This window comes from Tupaia chinensis, unplaced genomic scaffold (genome assembly GCF_000334495.1).
Source record: "Tupaia chinensis unplaced genomic scaffold, TupChi_1.0 Scaffold000289_1, whole genome shotgun sequence".
Classification (NCBI taxonomy): Eukaryota; Metazoa; Chordata; class Mammalia; order Scandentia; family Tupaiidae; genus Tupaia; species Tupaia belangeri.
Genome location: NW_006159774.1, coordinates 730,731 through 735,942, shown reverse-complemented (window position 1 = coordinate 735,942; position 5,212 = coordinate 730,731). Strand labels below are relative to the sequence as shown.

General features: G+C 45.5%; 1 long non-coding RNA gene across 2 annotated transcripts in view; it reads left to right on the top strand.

Annotated features, from left to right (window-relative positions):
- Positions 1-1,408: 1,408 nt before the first annotated feature.
- Positions 1,409-5,212, top strand: part of LOC102501521 (uncharacterized) — a 38,951-nt gene continuing 35,147 nt past the window's right edge. Inside the window, exons 1-4 of one of the 2 annotated variants that reach the window (XR_001370497.1) lie at positions 1,409-1,557; positions 1,663-1,972; positions 2,050-2,177; positions 2,407-2,565. This is a non-coding gene — a long non-coding RNA (uncharacterized LOC102501521). Of the gene's footprint in view, positions 1,558-1,662; positions 1,973-2,049; positions 2,178-2,406; positions 5,047-5,212 lie in introns of those variants that run through there. The other variant, XR_334815.1, reaches the window with a different exon arrangement.

Genomic DNA, 5,212 nt, shown 5'->3' with positions numbered 1-5,212 from the left:
CTCTCCAGTAAGCACATGTGTCTTATTGCAAAAACCTTTAAAAAAGAAAGAGTAAGAAGGAAAAGAAGAAAGAGAAAGAAAGAAAAAGAGAGAAAGAAAAATCACACACACACACACACACACACACAATTATGCCCTTTTGCATGAGTTCATGTGAAAACAATGCATGTTCAGCATATAAGTGTTCTTCAGGTGAAGGAAAATGGAAGGGGAGTTGGCGGGTTAAGAAATAAATTTTAAAAATTAATATAGAAGACTATTAGACTAAACGTAATTAAGTTAAAAAGCATCCTTTGGGATGCAAAGGGACCCAACAAAAACAAAGGGGCAATCTACCTTGAGATAAATATTCATAAATTTCAAAGCATTTTACATCAAAATACAAGATCTCACTTAGCCTCAGTAGCACAGCTGTATGCTGCAAGCTCAGCAAGGCCTCACAGGCTCCGAGTTCAAGTCCTGGTTCTGCCACCCTGTGGGGCAATGAGGGGGCAGGTTCTCTACACCTTAGTGTGCTCATCTGTGGATAGACAGTCTGCCTCCTTCTTGGAGCTGTTAGGAGCATTCAGGGAGATCCTCCCATGGAGGAGGAACCCTTCTGGGTGCTGAACAATTGTTGACCGTTTCCCTGTCCCCATGGGCCCAGGGACTCTGCCTCCTCAGTTCCCTCTACACAGTCAAGTTCTCGCTATGACCCCGTTTCTTCTAATATCCTTTCTTCATCCTCAGCCGAGGTGGGGTGTCCTTTGTCTGAACTCCCAGTGCACATGGACTCACGCCATGGGATCCGCTGGCTGTGGGAGTGGACATAGCCTTGGCTCATGTCCTCATGTCTATGGACAGTGACTGTCCTGAGTGTGACACCTGCACTCCGGGGCCTCCAACCTCTCCTTCTTTCTCCTTTATCCCCCCACTGTCCCTCCATCTGCGACCCCCACCTGGCAAGTTGGTGTCTATGTGTGTATGTGCACAGTCTTGGGAACGTCCACGGAAGAGAGTGGGCAGAGGTCCCCAGCATCTTAGGGGATCTTGTGTTCAAATCAAACCCCATAAGAGAGATGGCTCTGACCTCCAAGGGCCATCTTGGCTTCACCAAGCCCCTGCCTGTCTCCTGCCTCAGTTTCCTGATAGTTTCATAAGGGGTTTATTGCTAATGTAGATAAAGGACTCAACCCTGGGGTGGTATTGAGGGGGCGCACTTGGGGGCGCCCTGACATCCCGGCGACCTGAGGACATCAAGTACCCTCACAGGGTACTCGGGCACTTCCCTTCAAAACGCGCGAGAAAAGCATGTGCTCAGGACCACGGACAGCGCGAGTCCGTGCTCCGCCTCCCAGTGCGCCTGCGCCATGCTCCAACGGCTACCTGAGCAACGGATCACTCTAGTCCAGGTCCCGGTAGCCTGCTGTGAGCCATCCAAAGATCCTGGTACTTCGGGCCACCCCCAACCTCATCTAGGCAGAGTCGCACCCAGAGCAGGGACATGCGGGTGAACCAGGCAATATACCTCACACCTCGTTTTCCTGATCCCCGCTTTTCACCTGCTGGGCTTTTTGGGTGAGTGACTGGAGGTGGCTACAGATCCTGAATCTGGGCAGAGAGAAGACAAGTGCCCCCTCCCACCCTCCCCTTCACCCTCTCCCTCCGTGTCTTCTCATGCAGGACCCAGATACACAAGGTCCAGCCTGTCCCTGGCTGCAGCACTGGCTGTTGTAAGAGAGTGCCAGGCAACCAGCGCTGAGCCAGTGGGGCACTCACTGCTATTAGGGAGCCCCTGGGTTCACTGAAAGTTTACCCATTTTACACAAGGACTCCGCACTCAAGGCCACAGTTCTCCATGTGACCAAGCTCAGCATACGGGGAACCCAGAACCATTGTCTTCAGCATCCTTCCTCCCAGCACTGATCGTCAGAGGCCTCTTCCAGGCGTGAGGCCTCCCTGGCCAGACCCCCTTCTGAGTCCAGAACTTCAGGTATCTTAACTTCCCTGCTTTTCACACCCACAACACACCATCATGGGGTGGGAGTCACTGTCTGATTTTCAAACCAGGAAACAGCATTGGAGAAGTCACCACGTGTGCTTGCCTGCTACAGCCCAGGACGTGGGCCAGCAGAGGGTCTGAAGCCAGGTCCATGAACCCCAGACCCAAAGACTGTGCTCTGACAGGAGCCCTGAAGGTGAGGAGTCCCTCATGGATGTGGGGTATGGGGAGGGGACAGTACAGGGAGGGAGGTCTGAGGGGCCAATGGCAAAGTGGGGCCCTTGGGCCAAGAAGGACAGGAGTCTGAGTTGGGGTGTGAAATGTCCCTGGGTGGGCCAGATCACACAGGTTCTGAATGTTGGGCAAGGAGTTGGGGTCATTGCCAATTAAGGGTACAGGGGACCTCATCAAGATGGTCTTCTCAGAGCCACAGAATCTCAGATCTGGAAGCGGGAGCTGACACTGGAGGGGTCCAGGAACGACTGGGAGATCGTCTCAGCACTGTGGTGACTGATAGGTCTGCAGAAGCCCAAACACTGCAGAGCCCCTCAACAGCGTACAACTCCAAAGGGTTCTCAACACAGGTACCCTGTGCACTTTGTGGGTGCAGAGTGGGGGATATTGGCTCCAGGAAGGGAGAGTCTGGGGAAAGACCATCAGGAAATAGACCAGGCAACACCTTCTTTTACTGGATACCAGGGGCTTGTGGGGAAAAGTTCATACTGATGTTTCATACTTTGAGGTTGGGGGACTCAGCCAAGTGCAGAATGAATGTGTTACCAATGTCCCCACTGCTGAAGGAGCAGCCACACCTGAGTTGTCACAGGAGCTGCTGCTGATCCCCCATGTTAAGGGTCTGCTGGCCTGTTGGAAGGATTGGCTTTGCAGTGATCAGACACAGTTGGTGAGTGGGTTCTCTGGAGTGTCTATGAGCATACATGGCACAGATGGGTTCCAGGGAAGGTTTGAGGGACAGGAGAGAGAGAAGTGCCCAGTGGGGGGTAGAGTTCAGTGCCCCATAGGCAGTATTCCGTGGAAAATATCAAAAGCTACCCCTCTAGACTCCAGAAGGTACCTAAGTCATCTGATCCATGGGACGCCAGGGCAACCTAGTGAAGAAGGTGTCTTGACTAGCAGCAGAAGATGTTCCACTGAAGCTAGAATTAAGGTGTCAGGGGTTAGCAAGTGAGTGGATGTCTAGAGGACCTGACCTGCTCCAGATTCAACTTGCTTAGATGCCCAGCAAGTGACACATGAGGAAGGAGTCTATACAAGAGGCTGGTTAGAGAATGCCCTCAGTGAACTAGAAAAACAAGAGCAAAATCAATCTAAAGTTAGCAGAAGAAACACAGTTTGGAGCAGAGATAAATGGACTAGAGAACAAAGGAACGCTGGAGAACATTGGTGAAAACAGATGTTCCTTCATGAAAGGTTTACAGAATTGATAAACCTGTAGCTAGTCAGCTAAGAGAAAAAGAGAAGACTCGAATGATTAAATCAGAAATGACAGTGGAACATCACTAATGATCCTATAGAAAAGAAAATTTTTGAAGAGAATACTATGAACAACTATAGCCCAACTAGTTGGTTAACTCAGATGAGACAGATAAATTTCTAGAAATACACACACTACCACAACAGACCCAAGAAGAAATGGAACATCTAAATAGACTTAGAAGAAGCAAGGAGATTGAATCAATAATCAGACGCTTCCCACCAAAAATAGTCAAGAACCAGATGATTTAACCTGGTGAATTCTCCCAAACTTTTAAGGTGCTAACATTAAACCATCTTATACTCTTCACAAATGAAAAAGAGTAGAAGAGAGAACCCTTCTTAACATTATCCTCCTACCATGGACAAAGACTTCACAAGAGAATAAAATCATACACCAAAATCTATTATGAATAGAGAAGGAAAAAAAATACCAGTCAATAGCATCAAGCAGAGTATTGAAAGAATTATGCAGCATGATCAAACGCAATTTATCCCAGGAGTTCTAGTGTTCTGCAACATTGGAAAATGCCATCATGTAATACAAGAATATAGTGAAGAAAATCAATCGATGTACAGACAGCTTTTGATGAAAATCAAGGTTGAAGATTGGAAACCTCAACCCTTCATGATTAGAGCATCAAATACAAAATAAAGTGAAGGGAATTGCCTCAACAGATAATTCCAAAAAACTTGCACCTACCATCATACTCAATATTGAAAGTCTGGAAACTTTCTAAGATGAGGAACAAGACAAGGTTGTCTGCTGTTATCACGCCCCATTTTCACATTGTACTGGAAGTTGGGCCAGAGTAATTAGGCAAGAAAAAGAAATAAAGGCACTTAAATTTAAAAGGAAGAAGTAAAACTATATTCATTTATAGATGACATACTTAAAAGTAAAAAATCTTAAGAATTAAACGAAAATTGTTAGAACTAATCAAAAGTTTAAGATCAACAGACAGATAAATGAAATACAAGGAAAAAAAAACAAGGAATAAAACTATATATTATATTCAACTGCTCTTGAACATGGGAACTGGGGTCATTCAGTGAAACAGTCTCTTCCATAAATGGTGCTGAGAAAAGTGGGTATTTATAGGCAAAGAGTGAAGTTAGTGATTTTACTCACCACCAGATGAACAGTGGACTCAAAATGAATTAAAGACCTAAGTCTAATAAGTAAAAACTATTGACACTCTCAGAAAGAAACAGAGGGGCAAATCTTCATGACCTTTGACTCGACAACGACTTCCTTAATATGACACCAAAAGAGGAGAAACAAACAAAAACAGCTCATTTGGACTTCATATAAATTAAAAACTGTTTTGCTAAAAGGACACTCAAGAGAGTGAAAGGAGAGCCCACAGAATTGTAGAAAATATTTATAATTTACAAATCTGATACGGGTCTTATGTCTAGAATATATAAAAAAAAATCACACACAAAAAGACGATCAAATTCAATGTAGTTGGGTAAAGAATTTGATTAGGTATTTCTTTAAAACAAATATACAGATGGCTATTAATAACCCAAAAATGTGGGGCCAGCAGGTGGTGTGGTATTAAGGCGTTGGACCTTCAAATGACCGACTGCAGTTCAAGTCCCAGAACTGGCAGCTTACTTTCTCACTTTCCCTCTTTCTAGAATGTCTCTCTCTCTCTCCGGTGAGCACACATGCCCTATCACCTAAATAAATAAATAAATAAATAAATAAATAAATAAATAAATAAATAA